This window comes from Symphalangus syndactylus, chromosome 11 (assembly GCF_028878055.3).
Source record: "Symphalangus syndactylus isolate Jambi chromosome 11, NHGRI_mSymSyn1-v2.1_pri, whole genome shotgun sequence".
In the NCBI taxonomy this organism is placed as follows: Eukaryota; Metazoa; Chordata; class Mammalia; order Primates; family Hylobatidae; genus Symphalangus; species Symphalangus syndactylus.
Window position 1 is genome coordinate 109366292 of NC_072433.2, and position 26633 is coordinate 109392924.

The following is a 26633-nucleotide window of genomic DNA, read 5'->3' on the forward strand; positions in this document are numbered from 1 at the left end:
GCTCTTAAGTTAGAATAGATGAGTAAGAGATAAATTACTTGTATTATGAAGACAGTAGAAACTCCGAATCCAACTATATCAGCGGATTTATATTATAGTAATATCGAAGCACAGATTATATGCTATAGTACAATTATTATCAAAATGAAGAAAAGAGACTTATTAGTTACCTCTAGGACCAGAAGCAATTAAAAATATAATGCTGTTACAATTGATAAGTAATCAGTGGAATGTGTTTTCATTGGTTTTATAGCCTGCAGCCATGTCAGATCCACATGCATGTGGCATGGTGTTCGGAAGTTGACCTGCATTTCTCTTCAAATCATTTAACCACACTCAGCTGACCTGCATTCCTTTTTAAGCAACCTAATCAAATTTATTTCAAATACCAAAACCTTCAGTTAGAGATTTAATCTGTGTTTATGCACACGTGTGAAATCTCTAGTGTCTAAACGCGCCCTTGCCCAAGAGTACTCCATGTTTACAGAATATAAATTTCATAAGATTTCCCAATTTTTTCAGTCTTAAGTGAACTTTCTCATTTTTTTTTTTTTTTCATGAAAATGGAAATCCCCAGTCAAGGTCAGACTGCCCCAGATGATGTTTGGTTTTATGCATTTTGGCCTATAATCAGGGAGTCATTCTGGGAGGGAAAGTATAGGTGCCCCTCCCTACGGATCTCTCTCATCCCCTTCTCCCTCTCGCCTTACATCGTCTTTAATCTGTGAGATATACCAGTTGTTGAAAGCACCCATTCTAGGCCTGCATCTTAGAAAATATTTCTCTTTCCTATTGCCCACGTTGGAAAGTAGTATAACCTAGTAGGCAAATTACTAATTTGGAAGCCTTTGTATATTAATTCTATGATGTAGCATCCACTAGAGGACGTGTCTGCATATTTAATAACTAAGATATTGCTATACACATATGTCATGTTATGAAAATAAATGTGGTTCCCATTCAGCAAGGGTATGTCATATTCTTTTATCCCCAAGATGAATACTCTGATGTAGGAGGGCTATTTATTTCACCAATAGAGAAAACAAACCTAAGAAAAAATTGAATAAGTCTGTACAATTTGTAGGGTTTTAAACACCCTTCCTTATTAAAATAACCACTTTTTGTTTAAATAACAGATCCATGATATCATTTTACATTAGTGACTAAAGTAGTTATTAATGAAGATGAAAAAAACAGTAGAATACAAAGGGGGAAAGGATGGTGTCAAAGAAAATAACCAGAGAACATTGATTTTATTCATGCTCTTGTAATACAAGAACACCCTAAATCTGAATATCAGAATGTTTCTGTAGGTTGATTTGCCCTTAGATTTTATGAGGAAGAATAGACAAATTACAGGTGGGATGATTTATTGTTTGGGTCGTTTTGCAGTCAGGGAAAGTCTAGGTCAGTTAGCTGAAGAGGAAATGTTTATCTCTGTGTCTAGCAAGTTTCAGAGGGACAAACAGTTTTAATCTCAGCTAATCATTCATAAGATAGAGAATGGGAAGTTGAAGGGTCTGTGTCTGGTCTTATCAGCAGATCCAGGAAAAAGGGGAAAGTCTGTGTTTGGCCTCGTGCTAGGTAAACAAAGGAGTCATCTGTGAATCTTATGGGGGTCGTGAGAAAGAGTGGGCTGAGAGTTTTATTTAAGTCACATGGGCAAGGGTGGCTATTTGTGGTGAGCCATTTCCTGTAACACTAAAAAGCTGAGGGATTTCTCAATCATCACTGTTTTCTGGAAGCACCAGGCTCAGGTAGATTTCACCATTGTCACTGGAAGCCTGATTCAGACCAGGGGCAACAGTGGACAGATAGGGAGACGTGATGTGACCCAAGGGGAGTCATTCAAATACACCTGAAAACTATAGGCCACCTTGGGAGGTTAAAGGCTTTCCAGTAAAAGTGTCCAGGAAAAAGCAACTTGTTGAAGACAATGTGAATAGAATCCCTGAGGAAAGCAACTAGTCCAATGGGGCTCAGGTAGCTGTAGAAATACCACTTTTAAATCAAAATGGAAGGTTTACAGATGAAGCTGAGTGAGGAGAGGCAAAGAGTCTCTCAAGGCCTAGGTGGAGAGTGAGCCCAAGTCAGCCTCAGTGCTAACCTGCCAAATCCCAGCTGTTGGGTTAAAGTAAGAGTAGTTCAGTCATGAAGCTTATACATTGCCTGCCTGAATGGACTTTGAAATTCAGAGCTTCTGTCTATATTCTAGCTGCTACCCAGACTGACTATGCTCTCTGATAGTAACTCATTATGGAAGACAAGCACAGGGGAAAGATCACAGCCCCCAAATCACATGATTTCTAGAAAACGCATTAGTCCCTTGTGGATAGTCTCTATTTTTGCCCCAAAATGCCTCATAACACATGGCAAGACACTCATTTATCTGATTGTGTTTTTGCACATGTCTAATAGTTTCCATTTAAAATGCCAACAACAAAGCTGCTGATGAATGATATGTAGGAATGGGTAGAACAGATTAATAGAATTCATTGGAATCCCAGGATAATCTCAAGGAATCAGATTAACAATCCATAAGATTTCTTCTACACTAAATCTTTTATTAAAGCTGCTATATTGTAATTAGTTAAGCTTTTGGATTTGGATTTCATCTCCCTCCCCACTACAACTATCAGAGGTGCTAAGAAGATGCAAAATACTAACACTTGGCACAAGAAGAGAGAAAAAAAGAAATAGTGAAGGAAAAAAATAACTTTCTAAAAGTGAAAAGCGATCACAAAGAACAGATCAGGTGAGGAATGTCAAATTGTTAGTCACACCCAGCTCGAGCACACAAGGACGCACATGGCCAAAAAGATGTGCCCTGGCCTAAAGAAAAAGATAAGGGAGGTAACGTTCAGCGAAAAGGAGGTGGGGAGAAAATGTGAGCGTGACCTAAAACCTGCTAGAAAACTAGGTAACTCCATGTTTTTCTATAATGATTTCTTTCCTTGTAAAACTCAAAAATGTTCAAAAACTGGGTTCCTAATCATTCTTCATCAAAGTCCACAGTTCTTTACTCTTTTTTTTTCCTGCAGTTATTTACGAAATTAAAACTGCTATAGAATTTATACTTCTCTTCAGCATCCGTTTTTATCCTTAAGCTCTCTGGCTTTTATGTAAAATACCCAGAGAATTTTCTCATGTTTTATAATATCTACAGTGAAGTGTAATATGTTCATATTTCCTCATATTATTATTTACCAAATATTCTAAGGATTATTTACCAAATATTCTAATTATTACCAAATATTCTAGGATTATTCTAATATTGTAAGAATTGCACTTCTTTGTCCTCTTGTGATTTGGTAGAGCCACACAATTAGTTCGGGACACTGAGCTGTGAGCAGAAGTGATTTGTGTAACTTCTGAGCTGAAGCATTTAATTCCTAGCATAAAATACTGGAGGGATGTATTTCTCTACCTAGAATTACCAGCAATATTGTTGTTAGTGCCTCCTCCATTGGGCTGCAATCTTTTTGTTTTTTTTTTGGCCGGGGGTGGATGAGGTCTCACCCTGTCTCATAAGCTGGAGTACAGTAGAGGAATCATAGCTCACTGTAACCTCAAACTCCTGGCTTTAAGGTATCCTTCTGCCTTGGCCTCTCAAAGTGCTGAGACTGCAGGCATGGGCCACTATACCTGGCTTGGGCTAGAGTCTTAAAGTGAGAAAGACATGAAGCAAAGATGCAGCCCATGTGCAACTGTTGTACAGTGGGAGCAAGGAATACATTTTTATTAATCTATGGAAGTTTGGGGTTGTTGTTATGGGATTGTTTGTTACTGTAGCACAACCTAACCTATCCTGACTGATATAATCAAATTTGCATAAATATTTAGTCTGATTCTTGATATAAATAACTTATAATTACATATATACAGTGGGAGCCAAGCAAATAAAACTCAGCTCCAGAATAAAAGAGCAGCCTGACCTGACCAATTATAGTTCCCAACCAGGATCAGAATGACGCAGACTCATCAATAAGAATAAAAAATCTGAGCTTTTACCACAGATTTGGATGGTTAAGTCAAATCTACACTTTAAAAATAGAAAAAATAAGGAACTTTTTTTCTATTTGATCGTCAATAGTGTTATGGTAGTTTTATCCAATTTTTGTAGCACTATAAAGATATATTTATAGAAATTGGGTAAAAGGGTAGAGGAGACAGATGTTTAATTGTAATAATTAAATGAACAAATTACTGGCAGCTCTTTGGCAGATGATATACAGAGTGAAATGCATTTTTGTACTAATTATTTTCAGTAGCTAACTCTTGAGTATAAAAATGTGTTCAGTGTTGAGGATCCAAATATGAGTAATATGTACGCCCTGTCGTCATGATGGGAACTGACAATTGAATAGAAGGGGATAAGAAACAGACAAGAAACAGAAGTATGCTAAGTGCTTTAAGAGGAGTACACCCTGTGCTGTGGCAGGCATGGGTGGGGCATCCTAAAAAATGGTAAATGAGCCAGTGGCTGGGCTGCTAAGCCACGTCTTGGGAATAACTAGCCCATAGAGGCAGCTGCTTGATTAGAAAACTGAATGCCAGAAACTGGTTGTCAGTAAGAAGCAACATAAGGACTACTTCCACACTTTGGTATATCAATTTGTAGTTTGAATTTGGCAAGGGTATGCACAGGAGAAGCAAACCAATAAACAGTCCAAAGGAAAGCAAACACACAGCCTATGTGGGAAAGTATGTATAAGCCTAGATTTAAATCACACTGTAAAAACAATCACATGGAAACAATGCTAAGTATGTAATCAAAAACATGTTAGAAACCGAAAAAACATAACAAAAGAACTATAAAAAATAGAGGAAAATATCCGAAACAACAACTCAAAAGGTTGCTCTTTTACACTGTGGCATGCTATTCCCTTGGCTATGCAAAAATGGGAAACTTTATTTCCCAGGACAACCCACTTTCTGTACCTACAGCACTATCAGACCCCTTCTTGTTGAATCATTTGTACTGAATTAACACCTGGCTTGACCAGAGCTAATGAATATTTAGGACAGTTGGAAGGAGATGACCATTTACAATTCTTCAGTAAATGATTCCTTCAATAAATTAAAATCTGATTTTCAGAAAACAGGGTGTCAAAATATTTAAGAGAATGGAAATGAAGTATGTTCTCTGTAGATCATGTCAAGGGTGACACCAATCCCATCCACATCTACTGGATGAAAGCAAGATGTGCTTTTCTCAAAGTTTACACTAGGCAAAAAAAAAGGCAGTTTTATTTTAACCAGATGTGAACAAATTAAACCCAATATTTTCAAGTATTTTTAGTGCCACATGATGTCATCCAATTTTATATTTTCTACTGGGGGATAATGTGTATTTTTAAAATTGTGAAGCCACTTTCCATGTATGTACTTAAGACTTACACACGATAAATTACAATAAACAAATTACAACACCGCGGGACATGCTCTTGGCTGTTTATGTCAAAAGCCGAGAAAGAAATTTAGGTTTTCAGTAGGAAATGGAATTAGACGCATGAGAAATGTCTTCTGCTGGCATTCAAGTTAGTCCTCATTTCAATGACGATGGTCCTGCTCCGAACAGGTCCAGGGCAAGCATTACTCCGGCTATGCCCTCCTAGTACACTGTGGACTCCAAAGACTGCAGGCAGTCTTAGGCTAGTCACCCAGGAAACCCCAGCTTTAAACAACCAGAGCCTTCCAATCTTGTTGTAACAAGATCACACATCCCCATTGCCACTACTCAGTGCCGGGTGTCCTAGGATCTTGGCGCCGCTCTTGTCCTCTGTAACTGGCATGGGAATGAGGATGGCTCTAAACTGACCAAGACTTACTTCCTCATGCTTTTTTCTGGGGCAGCATCAGGCAAGCAGCCATACTCTGTAACAAGAGTGTGGTCCTCAATGGCTTTGCTGAGTGAACTTCTCCAAGCCATCTCGCCTGGGAAAGAGATTTCTCAGACCATTTAAAGCTTTCCAGAGGGCAACAGCGAGACAGTCGTGAGCCAAGGTTACCATAAATGCTTCCACAACCCCTGATTTCATTTCGGAAATAGGGAAAGAAGTAGTCACCACTGCAGGCGTTGCTGACGCCTCATCCAACAGCCTCCCACCCCCAATCCCTCAACAATTAAGAGACAATAAAAGTAAAGTTAATATTACTGTAGGGCCATTGGTATATTGAAACGTCGTTGAATTAAAAAGTCTTTATTTCAGCCCAACATCTTCTCCATCCACTCACACTTGAGAACAGAACATTCAAGGCAGGCAAAGCCACCCTTGCCCTCCTCTCCTTGGCCACGTCCTCAGGGGTGGGCGAGCTTCGGGGGGAGGGGTGGGGGTGAAGACTCCGTGCCAACGCGAAATACTCTGCCAAAAGGCTTCTCAGACATGAGTTTCCCAGGGCCATGCCCACCTTCCGTTCCCCGCCTTCCCCAGTCTCTTCTCCCGGTTTATGCTGGAACCCTGGAATGGTCTGGGGACCAATGAGATGGCAGCGGTTAACACTTGGATCATGGTGAGGGGGCGATTTCCAGGGGGAGAGGCCGCGAAGCAAGGAAGCTGGGGGCAGGAGGAGAAAAGTGGGAAGCGGGGACAAAAAGTAGGCGGGGAGGAGAGGAGAGCCCCAGTTGGAGAAAAGCAACGGCAGTCGAGGTAAAAAGAGCGAAAGGTAAAGAAAGAGCAGGTTCGTGGACAGGAGCCGGCGGGCAGGCCGGGGGATCCCTGGTGAGGAAGCGGCGAGGGAGGGGCGTGGGCCGAGCCGGGGGCGCCGCGGGGAGGGTCGCTGTCAGTCAGGCCGAGCGGGGCTAGCTGGCCTGGGGCGGCCGCAGGGGCGCAGCGCAGCCTGAGGGCGCGGCGGCCCCGGCAGCCTCGGCAGTGGCAGTAGTGGCCGCGCCCCCGTCGCCGGCCGGGCGCCCGCGCTGCGTTCCGCGTCCCCCCGCGCCGGCTCCGGGCCGCGGCCGCCCAGGCTGCCCCCGCCTGCGCGCGCCCGTTGGGGGGCCCGGGGAGCTGCGCCCGCGGCCGGGCCGCATTGTGACGTAGCGGGGCCGCGGCAGCGCCTCCGCCGCCCGCCTGCTTCGGCCGAGGCTGTTCTGCTCCTGCCGCTGCGGTCAGTCCGTCGGTCCGTCAGTCCCTTCGCGCTCCCGAGCTGCCGGCGCGCCGGGCGCCCCGGGTGAGTCCAGGTCCCAAGCGGACGCCGCGGGGAGGCGGGAGGCGGGAGGCGGGGAGCCGGCGGCTCAGCCTTTCCAAGTTTGCACCAGGCGACCCCGGCGGGTGTCGCCCTTGCTCCCCAAGCCCCGAGCCCCCTTTGTGCCGCGAGTCTCGGCTGCTCCGGGCAGCAGAGGCGCCTCTGCAGAAAGGGTTTGGGGGGAGGTCTCTATAGTAACAGTGGTGGCGACAGCGGCTGCTTTACTGGGGAAAGGGGGAAACAACCCCCGCCTCGGTTTCCAAAGGATTGTTCTTTTCATTTGCCCGCCTTATGTGGTTCTTATTCTTGCTGCCACCCGGGATCTTATCGCAGGCAGGGATAGGCAGTGCCGCGGCTCGGAGGAGCTGAGATGGAGAGGGTGGGGGGAAGTAATAGTAATAGCGACAGTACTAACGACGGTAATAATAGCTGTAGAAGAGGGACGTCTGGTGTTGCTGCCGCCCCTCGCTCATCAGCACCAGCTCTCCGACTGCCCTGTCCAGCCCGGGCTCCGTCAGCCTCCCTCTAGTGCTGTCCTGCGTCCCAGGCTGGTCCGCGTGGATTTCAGAGGGTAATGTTTCTCTCTTGGCCTTGTCTCTTGGCGATGACTTTCATCTGCAGGTGGTTAAGTGTGGTGAATCCAATTTTAGCTTTTGTCAAAGGCCACATTTTGTTTATTTCATTTTTACGAAAAGAAAAGAGGGAAAATTATGAGCCATTACTGGCAGCCATACAGTTTCCACAGGAAATACTAGCATTCTTTGAGGAACACGCTACTGCTTGCAGCGAAGAAAGTCTTAGGAAACAAAAAGGCAACAGCATTGTTGCTCATTTTCAATGGACCGCTAGGAGGGGGGAACGTGTTGTTTTTTCCTGTGGGAACGTTGCTTTCCTTGGGAAAGTTAATTAAGGAAGCATTACTGTCGGTGCCCCTTTTCACTTGCTGGAGGCAGGATCGGATTCCTCTTGGCTGTTACTGACAAGTGCCCATCAAAGAGCCCGGAGGACGGGAGAACTGCTGCAGGACAGTCTCGCCACACACCACGTGCCGTGGAGCCTGGCCAGGGTGCAGTTTGCAAAATGAAATAAGGGCTGTCTGGGGAGGTTTATGAGGATTACATGTGTGCAGAGTATGTCAGTTCTCCAAGGTGTCACTCTAAACACGTAATTTTCAAGCACTACTTTCGTTGCTGAATCTGTAGGAAGGGAAAAACCTATTTTTCTTTTATGGAGCAGACATCCCAATTGGGAGTGGGTTGAAATCTGTATTTCATTTGTACATATTGAAAATTTAAAAGGCAAAGAACAAGGTGTAGTATGCTAATGTGTACACATCTGGGAGAGAAAGTCTATTGACTGTTTCTGATGCATCTCAAAGTTAAATTACATTCAGCATGGTTAGAGTACAAGGAGACACCTTTAAGCAGTCCTCAGGACTATTTGGAAGGTGCAGTATTTTGGTACTGATCGCGGAATTATCTCTGGAAAGGGAGTATTAACTGAGGATTACCCATAACTAAATATGTATGCATTAACAGGTCTGGAATCAGAAAGTAAAAGATGGTGCTTCTCTTAAGGATCTTTTGGACACCTCAGTTAGAAATAAAATATAGCGTGGGATTTTGAAAAGAAGGGATATAATTTTGAATATAAATTTCATTTTCTCTGTAGCAAGCATTTCATGAAGAAAAGTTACAGACAGTAGATTTGAAATGATGCTGCATTATGAATTTGACGGTTACCATTTGTTGATATCCAAAAGGAAGTGACTAAAGCAAATGCATTTCTCTGTCTACTCTGTCACAACTTTGCTAATTCCAGACAGTTGTTCTGGTGCAGGTGTAGAGTGGAAATGCAAGCCAAGAAACTTTGTGCGTGCTATTGTTTTGGAAGAAATTGTAGCAGTACTTTACTGCTCTTAAGAGAAACCCACGCAAACATCTAATAGAAACAAATGATCTTTGATATTATCAGAAAAAGCCTGGAGCTGTTTTTCTTGCCAGATTTAAGGCATTTCTTGTCAAAAGAGGAAATCTCCCAAGGAGCAGGTGCATCATTATAGGAAACACAAGGGAATTTCTCTTTTAAATGCAAAATCTAATTGAATAGCAACAAGAGAAGCAGTAACACTCTTAGAATAGAAGCTTTGTTTTTGGCAGTTTGTCAGGTTACAGTTGCAAACCACATAGGAGAAATATGTGTCTTGGGAGAAAAATGATATCCTGGTGAAAATCAAATAGTTGCTTCTGTGAAACTTTTACCCTTATATACTTATTTTTTGTGCCCATTTGATTTATATACAGATTCACTTTCAGGAAGTTATTTATGGAAAATGAATCAATAACTTGTTTGCTAGTATCATATGTACTATGCATGATTTTTCACTTTATAGGTTAGGTAACTAGATTTTATATCTTATGGTTTGCATCTTAGCGGTTTTATACATTTTTGAAGTTAATGATCAAAATATGCGTTAAAATAATTTTTAATTGAAAAGACTGATAGCTGGGCCCTGGGAAGGTACTAATTGATTCCTAAATAGTTATCATGCATTTACTTTGTGCTTATATGTAATATAGCAATTTAAAATGCATGGTCTTTTCACAAGGAGCATTTTCATAGGAAATAGGACCCATGGAAAATTAAATGATCCAAAACATCGAAGAACACATTGCATAATTGAGTGCCTAAGACGCTAAATAGTAATTGAAAAGGAATTCTGAGGAGAGAGTGATCAAAGTAGCTTAAATGTTATATCAGTTATTCATTGCTGGATAACAAATCCCCACAAAACGCAGTTACTTAAAATTGCTACTATAGCTCATGATTCTGGTGGTCAGAAATTTGAGCTGGGCTCAGTGAGATGGTTCTTCTGCTATTCTTAGTTAGGTTCCCTCAGACATTTTCAGTCTGCTGGTGGTATAATTGTGAATGGCTTTACTTATATGTCTGGCAGTTATCAGACTGTTGGCCAGGGTAACATAACGAGTGGCTGGGACGTACCTCCCATTCTTCAGCACACTCCCCTCGGCTTCTTTACATGGCAAATCAAACAGTGTTGTAAGAGCAGCAAAAGAACAAACTGCAATGCAAAAGCAACTTTAAAGCCTCACCTTGAATCACATTAGCTACTCTCCCATTAGCCATATCAAGTCAGAAGGTTACCCCAGATTCAAGGGGTATAGAAAGAGTCCACTTATGATGAGAAGGAGCTGCAAAAAATTAGAGCCAGTTTTTGTGATCTACTACATTTTTGAGGATACTTATGTCTAGCAGATGTTTTCTGCTGAAAATAATATGTTAGGAGAGCATATTGGAGCCTGCTTAGCAATAGCCTAGTATTTAGGTTAAGGAATTGTCCAGTAAATCATTGTCCTGCAATTTTTTTTCTATAAACCCCAGGTAGAGGAAGTATGACACAATGATAATGAAATTTTAGTCATATCCTTCTCACAGTGGTGTTGGGATGGTTTGGAGACAGGAGGCTGGTGGCAAGATGAGCTGAGCATTGTTGAAAGTTGATGGTTTTGACAAAAATGGAGGCAGGAAAATTGGAAAGGGATCGATCTGGGAGATCCCATATTTAGGATGAGGTGACTGATTATAGGGGGTTAGTAAAAGCAAAAAGTCGAAATCATTCTGAGATTTAAAAAAACTTAAGTGACTGAAAGAATGATTGTGTTTTGTAAGAAATAGAAAAATCAATAAGTGATTTATTTGGGGGGAGGAGAAAAATTCAGTTCCAGAAATGTTGATTAAAAGAGATAAATTGAATGTGAAAGTACTTTATAAGCTGCAGAGTAGGCTATGAATGTTAGGTATTGTTTAGTGTTTAAATCACAGTGCACTATTGTATATAGTTAAGTTTCTTTATGTGTATATCAACAGAAAACAAAATACAACCTCCAGGGATTCCCTAAGATGTCAAAAGGAAGTCAGAACCACTACTCTCAGGATGGAAACAGAAATTACCTGGGGAGTAGAACTGATGTTCTTTCTCCAAGGCACAGCTGAAGGTCTGCCCTTAGAGTGTTCTGCCCTTAAACTAAGCATACCAGGCAAGAGAACACCTTTGACTTAATTTGCACACTCCTGAGCCAGTAGCACTGACTGACAGCCACACCAGGTCAGCACACAATGCAAAGTGGGTAGGTTCACCCTTAAAGGACACTGGAGCACTGCTATCAGAAGTGGAGATGGAAATAGGGTGACAAGACCAACAAATGCTCACCACAGATGAACACTTGAAGATTTATTTTGGCCTAGCCATGGGGAAGCAAGAGATAAGAAGGCAGGAGGTGACAACTTAGGCATATTTCCATAGAGTGTAGATGCATGAATAATAGTTGAACCCATGCTTGTGGTGGAGTTTTCTTATGGAAAATAAAGAAAAGAGGGTCTGGCACAATGCCTCATCCAGACTCCTTCATAAACGCTAATGGATGTTTTATTAGAAGGGAGAAGAATTCTACACATGTTCTGTTCTGCCTTTCACCTAAAAGCTCATGCAAGGTGCTGTTTCATCAGCCTCATTTTATGGCCAGACTGAAATTCAGGTGGTGCCCTTACCACAAAGTGCAGCTGTTGGGCCAGACAGAAACACCTGGCCTCTCCAACTTCACACAATTAGTCTGAACAGCATACACAGCTGCTCTTTATGGAACGACCTTGGATGGACCAGCTCAAACCAAAGAATACGTTTTTATCATTTTTATTGCACAAGTCTAAAATCCCTGAAGACACTCAATAAATGTTAATTGAATGAGTGGATGTGCCATTATCTGGTGCAGTAACGTTTTTTGAAACTATCTGGTCTGGCTTTTCATTATTAAGTGTAGAGTTTGCTATAAAGTCCCTAAGTGCCTTTTGTAGACTTAAATGTTTTAAGGTACTCTTCTCACAGTAATGTAGGTTTTTTAAATCCACCACTCATAAAAATAAACTATTTTTTCTTTATTGAGACACAGTTGTCTTTCATCCTTGTGTTTGTCAGGACACTTGGTTGCAAATCACAGGAACCCAGTTTATACTTGCTCAAGTAGGAAAGGGCATATACTGGCTATTGTAAAGGAAAACTTCAGAAAGAATCCAATTCTGATTTCCTCTTTTCTTCATGGTGGCAAAATTTCATCTGCAGCTTTAGGCTTAATTCCTGAGAAAAAGAGAATTCAGGATTAACTTTAAGTAGACCACTTTGATCACATGCATATGCTTGAATCAGACCCTATGGCCGGAGATTTGGGCCATGCCACTTGACTCAGCTTTGATTAAGAGCCCAGTCCTGGAGGCTTTTGGAATGGGAGAGTGGTATGTGTAACAGCAGATGGGAAGGAGTGTATGGGAGTGAAGGAAGTACATGGGAGACTAGTCAGCAAAACTCTTCTAAACCATATAACCTGAGAGCAGGGAAGGGGTAGTTTTTAAAAGGAAATATTGAAAAGAAGAGATAGGAGATGCTGTGCATGCAAAAACAGCAGATATTTATTAAATACTATAAAACCTGTTTTCCCTGACAGGCATATCATCCTCTCACTACACCCCCAAGCCAGAGACCCGGGAATGATCTTGATCTGACCTTCTCCCTTTCTTCCTCCACCTAATCAGTCACCAAGACCTCCTGCTCCACTTCCTTTCATGTTTTACTCTTCCCAAGTCACCTCTACAAATGCTGCCTTCAGTCTCTCAGCTTTCAACCCATCCTCCTCACCGCTGCCTGCTTGCTCTTTCTAAAGAATAGATAAAATTGAATTATATAACTCCCTGCTAAGAACCATTCCAAACCTTGTCATAGTCCTGGAGAAAAGTCCAGGCTCCTACCATGAATTCAAAGATTCTCTCTGAGGTGAGTCCTGCCTCCTCCTGTAGGTGCTGGTATGTTCAGCAATGCCTTCTTCTAGCTGCCCATATTATCCCCATGCTTAAATGCTTCATTGCATGTGCTTTTACTTGGGCTGTTGTCTCTGTGGAATATTGTTTCTTCTTTCTCAAACTATGAACTATTAAACATTTACTTATCCTTCTAAACTCATCTCAAGTGTTGCTTTTTCAAGAAGCCTCTGCCGAACATCCCCTCCCAGCCTCTCCCCACATCACACTGTATCCTGTGGTGTGTATGGCCTTGGATATACATGTCTGTCTCCCTTTGTGACTAAATGTCTTGAGAGCTGGATTTACTTCCTTATCTTTGCACATCCTGTGCTCAGTACAGTGCCTTGCCCACCATGTATCTCAAAAATTTTTAAATAAATGAAAGAAAAATGTGCGTTGAATCATTCATCTTTCATTTTTTCAGGTGACTTTCTTTAGGTATATTCTATTTCCTCTAAATTGATTTTCACATTTGCCTCTTAGGATACTGGGACATGAAGACAGGTTCTCTTTGAAGCTGCTGCTCAGACACTTTTTCAACAGTTTTCCCAATGGCTTATGTACTTATTTATTACTTGGTCACTAATAACAACCTTAAGGAGAAGGCGGGAAAATATCAGTGACCCAGAGTAAATCTCCAGGCTAAAATCTATGGGTCAGAGACCAGATAAGGAATCATTTTCCCCCTGTCATCAGAGAGGATATTTAATAGTTAATATTTATGAGGCACTCTGTTTTGAGTACTTACAAGATGCCTTACAATTACTTTCTTATTTAGTTCTCATAGCAGCCCTAGGAAGGAGGTGTCACTGTTATCATCTTTTTTTTTTTTTTAAACAGATGAGGAAACAAAGATTTAGAGATGTGAAGCAGTTTGTCTGCCACTAAGCTCCTTCTTCCTGGCAGCTGCCAAGCGGCCAGACACTCACCTGAGTTGTTGAGGAGTAGAATAAAGCTTTGATGGGGCTCTTCCCATTCATCTGTTATGTTTTTGTTGTTGTTGTTGTTGTTGTTCTTCTAAGATGAGTAACCATCATCTTGAGAATAAAACATTATAGCTGCCTTCTTTGGTCATCAATCCTATAAAAAAAACTATGGAAAAAGATGTATTTAAAGAGGTAAGGGCTCCAGTACTATTGCTGAAATTAAGATCAGTTTCTTTCTTATAAATTCCAGTCATCTTCCTGTGATACTGCTGCTGCCAGAAAATAAAAGCATCTTATAGAAGGAAGTTGTACTGCTGCATATAAAATGCAGGCCTCTTGAGGAGGCACAGAAAAGCTTGATTTTGAGAGTCATTCACAGAGCTATTCCATAGATAAACAGAAGGAGCTAAACACTTTGGAAGCCACAGAAGCTCAATAGTTCTTAAACTGTTTTCAGTCTGACAGCCTTAAGACCATCATATGAAAGCTATGGATTCTTGCCTTGAAGAGAAAAGGTGTGCACACATACCCCACTTTGTATTTAATTTTAGGGATTTCAAGGATCCATTGAATGTCATCTGTGGATTTCCTGGGACTCCTTGGACTCCAGGTTAAAAAATCTCTTTTAAAAGCTGATGCAGAAGGAAGATATTAGCCATTGTTGAATGTTTACCGTGTTTGACATGTAACCATTTATTCAGTGTTTACCGGATGCCAGCCCTTTTTGAAAGGTACATTATAGCTAAGCCATGCATTATGAGTCTAGTTTTAAGCCATGGAGGAGAACGAGGTTCAGAGAGGGAACTTAGAGTCTCCCACTGGGCAAGTACTGAGAATAGAATTAAACACAGAACCCAGGTTTGTATCACCACTACTTCATGCTGCTTCCGCACTCATTCATGCAACTAAGTGAAGCATAAGACTTGTGCCACTGAAATTCGGATCCTCTGTTGGTCCTGACTTCCCTCAGCCTTCAGCTTCTCTTGTTGAAAGTAAGTTAAGTGGCTGCTTCTGCCACAAGAGCTTCCTGGAATGTGTCCAGTGCAAGAGCAGTTGAGGGCTGGGAAGGTCTCAGCTCACTCTCCTCCTTCACCTGTGACAATGTCTTCACAGTAGGACAGATAACATCATTAGAGTGACAGCACTACTGGTTTGATCATCTCTAGGTAAGTTTCTACCTCTTATTCATTTCCGAGTAGTTTGCACACTTGGAAACTTTAACTTAACAGATGCTCAACAGTAAAAATGACTGCAAATTCTCCATGTGACCCCTCTTCCACAGATATTTATTGAGGCCTGTATTCTGGGCTCTGTCCTCTAAGTTGCGGTTACAGCAGTGAGCAGACAGATGTGGATCCTGAGCTCATGGTATTTATAGCTAGCTTATATCTAGCTAGGAAGGGGGCTAATAAATAATTGAAATAAAGCGTGGTAAGTTTTATGAAAAAGGAAGTAACAAGAATTTATTCTATTCAAGTTTCTTCATTCTTTTCAGCTTGAAAACTATGGTCACAAAACATTGTATACTTCTCCAGCCCTTTCTTCCCCCAGGATGTTTAGAGCGCTTCGGGTTTCCTAAAACTTAGTTGACAGAGTCAGGGGGATATGCAGGCCAAGCAGTTAATCTCAGTACCCCCTTTGCAGACGAGAAGGCAACAGTGACCAAATGACTTAACTACAGATGGGGTGAAGGCAGGGGTAACTGGTTGGTCTGGTCCCCAGTAGAGCATTGCTCACTATAAACCACAAGCTGCTTCTAATTTATTTGAGATGTTATTATCGTGGCCTTTATGTTCTGGTCTCTCTTGCTGCAAATGAGTCCGGCAGGCAGGCACAACTCAGAAGGCAAATGCACTCTCTTTATAGCCCCTTATGGGTCCCCCTGTTGTCTCTTTCTCATTCCATAGGCATTTCCCCCTCTCACCCTCTTGCCCTGAGACCGCCTCCCCAGGTTTTCTCCTGAAGTATTGTCTTGTGACTGCACCAACCTGCACTGGCAGATAGAAATGTAATAGGATCCATGAATGGGAGCCATGCAGGCAATTTCATATTTTCTAGCAGGTGCACTTAAAAAAGTAAAAGGGAACAGGTGACATCAATTTTAATAATATATCTTACCCAATATAGCCAAAATGGTAGCATTTCCATATGTAATCCGTATAAAAAATCATTAACCAAGTACCTTACATTCTTTTTTTCCCATATTACATCTTTGAAATTTGGTGTATGTTTTTTACTTACCTCAATTCAGAATGGCCACATTCCAATGTGACCACAGGTGGCTGATGACCCCTGCAGTGGACTACGGGCTTGGACTCTGAGGAGACCCTGGAATGCCTAAGACAGACTTAACGACCACCTCCTCAGCCTCCCGCGACACTTAGCTCAGATCTTTATTGCTGCTCCAATAGAAGGTTCACAAGGTTGTTTTCTCAAACCTGGACTCTTGGGGGAAGGGAATATGTCTTTGTCATCTTTCTATCCCTGGTGTAGAGTGCAGTGTTTAGAAAGCCCACCGTTGGCAGTGGGTACATGGTGAATCATTAATGAACAAAAGAGGGATAACTGTAACCCCAGGAGTTGAAGGGCTTTGTATATGGAGGCTCACCTGTCCAACCCGTGCTCCCTGGCTCTGTTTCCCCATCGCAGGGGCTCCTGTTTCAATCTCCCATCTTTGTCCACTGCTGCAGAACCACATTGGAGTCAGACTGAATGGACAGGAGGCATCTCCAGTCACACATCTAGGCTTCTAACCTAGAATTGTATTGAGACTGTATACACCTTGTTTGGTTTTTGTTTCACGTCTTTTAATATCAAATACTAGAAGAACTTATAAGCAGTCTAGTATGTGAAATCATAAGTCTTATTTAACAGCATGGAAAAACAACAACAACAAAAAAAAACTGGACATACCAAACACGAAAACAAAAACTTGTCCAGTGAACAAGCCTCCTGTTGAGATTGCAAACAAGGCCAACTGACATATAGAACATTAAATATACAATCAGGGAGCTGTTAGAGTCATCACGATGAACTTTCTGTTTCCAGTGGTTTTAGAGTCATCACTACTCCCTGTGAGAGAACTGGAGATTTATATCCTATGTCAATTTGCCTTTGCACATGCAGTATTTAAATTTTGCAAGTGCTTCTAACCAACTAATGTGCATGTTAGCTTATCTACTTTACCCCCAAAGATAAGTGTCACTTAAAATAATTCATATAACCCAGTCTAAAAGATTGGTACTTCCATAAAACCATACTAACCACATATTCAAATAAATTCAAAGTTTGAAAATGGAGGAAAATATGCTTGATCTGTTAAGTCATATAAACATTTTTAAGAGGAATTTTTATCTCAGAAAACAGCACGGTTACCTCAGGCCCACTTAAAGAGTACACTGGAATGGAAAGTTGAATAAGGTCTAACCTCAGTTTTACCATTGATTACCAGTTTCAACCTGGAGAGCTCATTGACCTGCTGTGAGTTTTTGTTTCTGAGTGCATACAGGAAAAATAAATCCTGTTGTCACACACTATGTTTTAGGAGGATGAATGAAGTCTAGAAAATGTTTTAAACAATTCCTCAAAAAAGATATTTGGAACAGTTTGAGGGTGAGGTAGCTTGCCAATATATCCGCAAAGTAAAATCTTAAAAATAATAGCATACATCCTATAGCAGATAACTAAACATTAGCCATGTTTAAGTAATTTGGTGATCTTGTCTTTAGTAAGACAAGGACACTTCAAGATAGAGTTCTGTTGGCTACAGTTTTGGGAATGCTGCTTTCATTTGGGATTCTTAAAAAAGAATTCGTGCCTCTTTGCAACTAAAATATATTTCTTCAAAGATGACGGCTCTGGTGTTCTGTGTTGGTGTAACTGAAAACCTATAAAAAGGCTGAGAGCTACTTTTGAATTGGCTCAGTGAACTTGGACTGGATTTGTCGAAGTGGTGAAAGGTTTAAAAGAATTTTCATAAATGAGGTCTCCAAGCTGTGTTTTAACCATAGAATTCCAATGAACTCCAAGGCCCATGAACTCGGGCAACAGTGCCTCAGAGAAGAGCAGTCATATCAAGATGAAAATAAGTGATTCATTTTCATTCCCCACATTCTGCAGATGTAAGCACACTTAGCCACTCATAATCATAATTTAGCAGTACTGTTGTGCACTAAAAATACAATTTAAAAGTCTAATCTTTAATTAAGTTGAGTACTCACAGATTAACGTGGTTACAAATCTTGGGCACTGGATGTAGTACAGTGTTTACTCCTGTTGCTAGGAAATACAGCAGAGCTATTTGAAAGTTACAGATTGATTTGGTGAGAAGGATGTGAGCCTCTCCCAGCAACAGACTTGCTCATTGCTTCTCTCTTATGTAATGTATGTAAATGCATTTCATGCAGCAGAAGTCCTGTGCATTGAAAGCTTTTGTTGCCAATGGAAGCACAGGTGTGTGCACCTAAGTCAGCGTTCAGAGGGTATTTGAAAAAGTGGTCTTACCTAGAACTCCTGGATAAAATAAGCATCACAAAGTGTATTTGAATTTTCAGTGAAATGAAGTTTTCTATTTGTTAGAGTTACCAAGAAAATAGTGTTCTTTAAAATCTAATTGTCATGAGGCTAATTGATGGCTTTGCATTCCTGCCGTTAGTGGGAAGCTGTCAAATTAGTACAGAAATTCGATCCAGGTTGATGGTTTTCCAAAATTATTAAAATGTGCATGTAGGAAACCAACTCTGCTTTACTTTTCTTTCTCCTCCCCCTCCAATCCCCTCCCTGCTTTGGCAAACCTTGTTGTGTGACACATCATACAACAGTTATTAAAAATGCAAAGATGATTCTTACACAGCATGAAAGGGAGTAGCTACATGTCAGTTCACTTGCCTTGTCCCTGAAAAAGATGAAAGATTGCTATGTGCTATTTCAGTCAGGACCAGGCATGAAAGAGTGGCCTCCCCAAGCTCAAAAACAGGACTAAGAAAAACCCACAGGGAAAAATTTCTAATTGATCTATTTGAGGCAGGCCTTTGCACAAAGGGACTGGTATTTCAAAGCAGGGTCCTTCCTAAGAGATGGAAAAATAGCAGAATACTTAATTGTCTCAAGGAACCAAATCAGGAGTAGGATGACTTGTGCTTATTGTGAAATTATATCCTACATCCAAGCTTAGAACAACCTGGATAGAATTAGGGAAGGGTCCTGCTGGGGACCAGGATCACAACTCTACTCCAGCATGTGTGCTCATGACCTCTCAGTAATTAACACACTTTTACTCACCCTGTGGATAATTATTGACTAATTCTTGTAGAACGCCAGTTGTTGATTTTGGTATGAATTGTTTTCTCAATGTATACGAGTATCTATCACAGTGTCTGGTATGTACTGTATGATCAATATATGTCTGTGGAATAAATGAATCCTTCAACATGTCTAACAAGTAAATGTGTTCCTAATATAAGCTTTAAGGCTTATTCCGTTGCAGCTAATAGAGGTTAGGGGCTTGTTTCACAATAGGTATTGTGTTACCTGTTATTTACACTCAGAACATCCATCTGAGGCGTGGTGCTGTCAAACAAGTAGACAAAATGCCATGTGATGGAAGGTTTCACTGCTCAGCCACTAGCAGTAATTGGTGATGGAATTATAAGATGCTTAAGACCTGCTGTTACAGAACATTTGATTCTAGAAAGGAATTTAGAGCTTTGACAATAATCAGACGGAAAAGTAAGATAAAACTGGCACATGGATTACAAGTTTCTTAAGGGTATTAATTCTAGTCATTCCCCCTATCTCCCAGAATACCTGACAGCATACAAATGACATGGGATCGAGGTGGTGGAAAGGAGGCAGAATAATATAATAACTGATTATGAGCATGGGCTTGAACCTCAGAGCAAGGCCTAGCTCAGCAGCTTACTATGTGTGATTTGGAACAGCTTATTGAACCCCTCAGTATTTTGATATGGTTTCTTCCCTTTTTTTTAATCAACAAATATCTATTGATTATCTCATTTATTCAAGGCAAGTTTGGGACACTTGGGATAAAATAAGAATAGTGGATATCAGATCCATTCTCCCTTTCTCCACCTGCTCTGTGTGATAAGATGGCTGGCCAGCCTTGTGGAATCCAATCAGCAGGCTCCCTTGTTCTCTGGCTTCCGGTTGGGTTTGGCCAATGGGATGGATCAGCAAAAGATTAACAAACAGGTAGGGAGGGAGAGGTTTGGGTATTTTATTCCCTGGGCTTCTGCCTTACCAGATCACCTCTCCCTACTGTAAGACACATGTGCTTATAGGCAGCTGTCTCCCTACGGCTGTTCTCTGGGTCCTAATAACTGTGCCCTCCCCAAGCAAGTTCAAGCTGATAACTGCTCCCTTTTAGTCTTACTAGCTCAGGGTACCACATCATTGCTTGTAGTTTCTCTAAACCTTGGCCACAGCTTTGCAAATGCCCTTCTTACTAAACAACTCTCAAATTGCATTTGAGTATGCCATCTATTTTCTTTGGGGAACCTGACTGACACAGTGATTACCCATCTCAGAGGACACTGTAAGAATGGCATGATTTATCAGGAATTTAGTATAACTACTAGCTCTTATTATGCATCCAACAAAGGATTATTGTCATCATTAGCTTTTTTTTTTTTTACAAAGTGTTGTTTGCAATATTTTTGCGTTCTTTAATTTTTTTTTAAGTGAGAAGAAATCTATTACCTTGCAAATGTTAAAGATGGGGAAAAATTAAACAGAGGTGAAGGGCTAAGGTCACACAGTGCTTCAGTGGCAGAACTAAAAAGTGAAGTGAGGGTTTCCTACCTTGTTTCTTTGCACAGCATACACAGTTACAACATGTCTGGAAGAGAAAGTTGCAACTTCAAAGTTAAGTAAATTAAAACATAACCTAATTGGGATAATTGGGTATGCTTAAACTAATAAACTCTATTTGTGACCATTGAATAATAATTGGGGTGAAATATTGACAGCTCAGCATCTTCAACTTAATTACTATAAGGGCTGGGGCTAAGCATTTTCACATTTATATCTTCCTGGTAGTTTCAAGACAGATGATCCTTAGGAATGAATTTCTTGTAGGCTCTTGAGGGTAGATCTGTTTATAAGCAACACTGAATAGGAGACCAGCATTCTAATGCTTGTGTAGTAGGTTTTTCTACTCATACACATTTGTCTGACTTCTGTCCTAGAGCTCTCATTCGTAAGCCACATAAAGTAGGTCAGTCAGTCTGTGATATTTAGAGTCATCTCATCTATAACTTATAGTACATTCATTAACCTGTTTTTCAAGAAGGAAAACTAACAAATTCCCTAAAGAAGTAGGGGTCGTCTTGAAAAACAAAACATACTACTACAACTTCTTTCCATTTGATAATAAATTTGTCATAGTTATTGAAATTTCAAACCTCATGAGTGTATCTTTCACTGCCTTGGAAAAATTGTCCAAGTATTCTCTTACAGAATAGAAAGAAAGGGAACTTCAGAAATGTCTCCTTTTTTTTTTTTTTTTTTTTTTACAATTAAGTAGAGTCAAGGGAGGAATAGCAATTTGCAAGGTCTTTTGATGTCAGCCCAAATAAGGATTTATAGATTGTCCCTTCTGTGTAACTGTGTAAGGAGCTGAGTAGACAAAAACAAATATCTTGTTGCCAGAAGAGCTCATGCTTCTAGAAGGAATTATTTTCATTTAAACATTTAGGTCTCTCTCTCACTTTTATAAACATCTTATTTAAGGCCATCTCCCGGTGGCAGTCCTGCCTTCTGTCTTTATAAAGAAAATGCTTTCATAGAGTGGACACTTAACACACATAAACTTTCTCAGCTGTGTATGTATGTATGTATGTATGTATGTATGTATGTATGTATTGCCTTTGAATTATCCTTTCTGGAGGAGATACTATATCAAAGTACCATAATGATCTCCCAGTTGATCCAAGTGAAATCTCCTTTTGTTCGTTCCAGACCTCTACTTCTGTTTAGATTTCATCTCTTTTTATTTTTTGCCTCAAGTGAAATAAAGTCCAATTTTTATTGAGAGGAACTAGTGTATTCATAGTCATTACTATTCTAAATGGTTTCACTGTTTTCACCACATCAGTTGTGTTGACATGAGTACCAGTAATGTGGTAATAAAGTTCCTAATGGATCATACTGGAAATATCACGTTATACCCAAGAACCTTCCTTGGCTGCTTGCCAAACAGAAGTAGGCATGGGTTCTTTAGAGTAATTGATGATGTTTGCAGATGGAGGACACATTATTTCAGGCAGTCATTCTATAAATATGCTCTGGTACTGATATGGTTTGGCTCCGTGTCCCCACCCAAATCTCATCTTGAATTGTAATCCCTACGTGTCAAGGGAGGGACCTGGTAGGAGGTGACTGGATCATAGGGGCAGTATCCTCCATGTTGTTCTCATAATAGTAAGGGAGTCCACACGAGATCTGGTGGTTTAAAAGTGGCAGTTTCCCCTGAGCTCTTTCTCTCTCCTGTCACCTTGTGAAGAAGGTGCTTGCTTCCCCTTTGCCTTCCACCATGATTGTAAGTTTCCTGAGGCCTTCCCAGTCATGTGGAACTGTGAGTCAATTAAACCTCTTCCCTTTATAAAGTACCAAGTCTCAGGTAGTTCTTATAGCAGGGTGAAAACGGACTTATATAGGTACATTTCTTTGTGTGTATGCAGTCTTTTTCTTCTAGGAAATTTCTATCTGGTGGAGAAGAAACATTTGTATGTCAGTAGTAGAGGCATGTGCCAAGTGCTATAGTCAGAAGGAGAGAGGGAACGATGATCTCCATGTGGAATGGGGAGGAAGATGGTTAGATTTTCAAAGGCATCACAGGAAAAGTCTCACGTGATTTAGAGTTAAAGGCCAAGTGGGTATTCACTAGGCAGAAAATTTAGGGGACAGTGTTGGGATTAGACAGAATTTGGGAAACTAGATACAAGTATTTTGATGTGACTTCACAGTAAGATGTATGGTACAGAGTATCAGAAGATAATGTTAAAAGGATAGTTTGAGCCAAGTCTTGATCTGTTTCCCATTGCAGTAAGAGAAAGCTTATACATCTTTTTCAATGAATGTGATAAATAAATAATCCTACATAGATTATGTCACTCATTCTCAAGGTTTATACTATCACCTGTGTTGGTGACTTCCAAATTTGTATTTCTAGTCCTGGACTAGAGATCCTCTTTGTCTTCTGGCCATCAGCATTTTGATGTTTATCAGCTCTTGCAAAGTCTGCACCCCCAAAGTAAACTCATTACCTTCCCATCAAAATCTTTGCTGTGTCCAAATTTCCTAGTTTGGTGAATGGCCCCAACTTTCAAAAAATTATCCATAAATACTCCCTTCTGTTGAATGCTCTCAATATTTTCCGATATCTAAACACTCAACAATTCTTGGCTTACTTGTTAAATTGTTCTGAATATTATTGTCTCTTTTCCATCCCCATTTCTAGCAGTATCTTTTTTTCATATTGTCATTATTTTCTCTTTCAATTACTGCAGCAACATCTTAACTGAATTCTACACCTTTCTGATCAGTTCTTGCACCGTTAACACATTGATCTTTCTCAAATTGATCACATCAGTGATTTTGCTAGTAAATTTTTAGTAAGCCCTCACTTGCTTTAGTATAAAATCCCAAAACACTTAGCATGACATTTAAGCCCTTATGATTTGAGCCTTGCCCACTTGTCCAGCTTCATGGGACCCATGGCAAGTACCTTACCCTTTTCTAGTCTTATTGAATAACTTGAAGATTCCTAAAATTTCCAAAGTTTGTTAGTCTTCTGGTATTTTCCTGTTCCTGTTCCTGTTGCCATGCTTCTTTCCCTGTCAACTCATTTCTCTTAACCTCTGCCCCTACTCAAGTTGGGGTAAAGTGTTTCCACAATTGTATGGTGATAAATTATTTACTCTTCTCTGTCTCAACTAGACCGCAGGCTCCTCAATGCCAGGCACCATGTTTCATTCATGTCTGCCACATTTTTTATGCTTAGCTTCATGTCTGGCACAGAATTATAGCAAAAATAATAGTGTTTACCAAGCACTTATTATACACCAGACAAGGTGCTAATTTATTTACATATATTATTTCCTTCAAAGGAAAAGAAATCAATCTATGCTTTGGAAAGGTAATGTGGCAAAAAAAAAAAAAAGATTTGAGTACAAGATTTATTCTAGGGAGTTCAATCAGGATTATTTCAGGAAAACAAATGAGAATTTAAAAGAGGTTAATTATTCACAATACTCCCTTTCTCTAACCTCCCAGTATCTCCCAATATCGAAACACTCAACAAGTCTTGCCTTATTTAGTTGTTAAATTGTTCTCAACTTTATTGTCTCCTTTCCATCCCCATTTCCAGTAGGGTAGGGGAAATAGAAATCAAGTGAAGAAAATTTATTATAGTAATTCATAAAGGTATTGAATAGATAGATAGATAAATGAAAAGACAGCCCAGCATATGTTTGTTAGAACTCACCGAGGAGCTTACATTAACTTACAAATCTGAATAACTTTGGTGCAAAAAACTTATTAAGATTAGAGGAGCAGAAACAGCTTATATGTCCAAAAGCAGATATATCATGAGAGAGTAAAATAACATGGCTTTTAAAAATAAGTATTTAAAATTATAAAGGTACATACAAATTATTAAGTTAGATTCAAAAGCAGTTTTCAAGTAAATATGGAAATATGTTACGTATTTTAGAATTACCCTCATCAAAATGGACTTCAAGTGGAGTCATCATAAGCTTAGGATTTGTCAATGGAGACTAACAGGTAAAAGTGTGAACCCCGGGGTGAGAGCACCTGATTTGAATTCTAGCTCGTCATTTGCTAGCTATAAGATGGGGGCAAATTGCTTAGCTTCCAAAATGGAGATGCCTTCTTTGTTTTAAGGATTAAATGAAAAAAGAAAAGCATGTGCCACTATAACAGTGTGGGATATAGCAAGCACTCGATGAAGTATGGGCTTACCTCCGTGTACAACTTCATTTCTTAGCAATAGTGAGAAAGTGAGCAGTTACGGCATTTGTACATCAACTTATATTTTCACCTGGCTTTCATGTCTTGTAGGTGTGTTACAACAGAAAATTTGCCTAGTTTTATATGAAAAATACAATTTTGCATACTAAAATTTACTTAAAGGAACTTTGTGTTGTTAGGGTACAGTCTAAATGCCTTTGGTTTTCCCATACGATTCATGAAAAAATGTACTGAGACGAACAAATGTTAGTAGTAAGCCATCATTTAATTCAGCAGTCCCTAAACCTTTTGGCACCAGGGACTGGTCTCATGGAAGACAATTTTTCCATAGTTGGTGGAGGGGGTAGTTTCCAGATGATTCAAGTGCATTACGTTTATTGTATACTTTATTTCTATTATTATGACATTGTAATATATAATGAAATAATTGTATAACTCATCATAATGTAGAGACAGTGGAAGCCCTGAGCTTGTTTTCCTGCAACTAGATGATCCCATCGGTGGTGCTTGTGGGGGGGTTGATGGGAGACAGTGACAGATCATCAGACATTAGATTCTCATAAGGAGTGCACAACCTAGATCCCTCACATGTGCAGTTCGCAATAGAGTTCATGTTCCTATGAGAATCTAATACCACTGCTGATCTGACAGGAGGTGGCACTCGGGCAGTAATGACAGCAGTGGGGAACAGGTGTAAACAGAGAGGAAGCTTTGCTTGCTCACTGCTGTTCACCTTCTCCTGTGCAGCCTGGTTCTTAACAGGACTCGAACCGATATCAGTCCATGGCCCAGGGATTGGGGACCCCCCAATTTAATGCACACAATTTATTAAAAATATGGTCCCTAGTTAATTCCTGTGTGATGTGAAATCTCAAGTTCACTGGGTTTTAAATGTTCATTAAGCAGTCCCTTTTACTATTCACTATTTTAGCTACTTAAACACCTTAACAGAAAGACTCCTTAAAAATGCACTGCTTCCCAGAAGTTCAGAAGATATAATTAGTCTCTACATATTTTCAAGGTACAAATATTGTGTCCTTATGGAGAATTACTTAGAGATAAAAAAATATATATTCACTGATTTAATGACCGTCCTAGTTTTTTCAGGCCACTATAACAAAATACCATAATCTGGGTAGTTGTAAATAACAGAAAATTATTTCTCACAGTTGTTAGAGGCTGGGAAGTCCAAGATCAAGGCACCAGCAGAACTCATGTCGGGTGAGGGCCCACTTTCTGGTTTGTAGCTGCTGCCTTCTTCTGTGTTCTCACATGGTGGAAGGGGCAAGCCAGACTCAGCACATTTAATGTCTCCGCTTAATCCCGTATCATTCTCTGTAACTTCACTTTGCATTATTTTTTCATCGTAGCACTTACCCTAACTTAACATGTCATGTTTATTTGTTTGCCTATTGTCTATCTCCCCCACCAGAATATTAGATGATACATGCAAGACTTTCTTTTTGCTTACTGATATGTTCATCAAACGTAGCACAGTGCCTGGCCCATAGCAGAAATTCAGTAAATATTTGTTGAATGAATAAGTGTACAGATACAAGCCTGCACTCAGTAAACAATCCTAAATAGGGAGTGCTGCCACATGAATGTGTTTTTTTTGTAAACAGTGTTGGCTGATTAGAATGTGAT

At 40.3% G+C, this 26633-nt stretch overlaps 1 protein-coding gene and 1 long non-coding RNA gene across 10 annotated transcripts in view; one reads left to right on the forward strand and one right to left on the reverse strand.

Annotated features, from left to right (window-relative positions):
- The first annotated feature begins 6377 nt into the window (after window positions 1-6377).
- The window catches only part of SNCAIP (synuclein alpha interacting protein), a 150184-nt gene continuing 129928 nt past the window's right edge, over window positions 6378-26633 (forward strand). For 5 of the 9 annotated variants that reach the window (XM_055298942.2, XM_055298947.2, XM_055298951.2 and 2 more), the window contains exon 1: window positions 7044-7167. The gene's annotated coding sequence lies outside the window, so the exon portion shown is untranslated. Of the gene's footprint in view, window positions 6514-7043; window positions 7168-7706; window positions 7807-26633 lie in introns of those variants that run through there. The other 4 variants (XM_055298943.1, XM_055298949.1, XM_055298944.2 and 1 more) reach the window with 3 other exon arrangements.
- Window positions 12052-16702, reverse strand: LOC134731853 (uncharacterized). Its single transcript, XR_010114491.1, has 3 exons — window positions 16585-16702; window positions 13980-14142; window positions 12052-12334 (listed from the first exon to the last, which is right to left on the reverse strand). It is a non-coding gene; the product is annotated as an uncharacterized lncRNA (long non-coding RNA).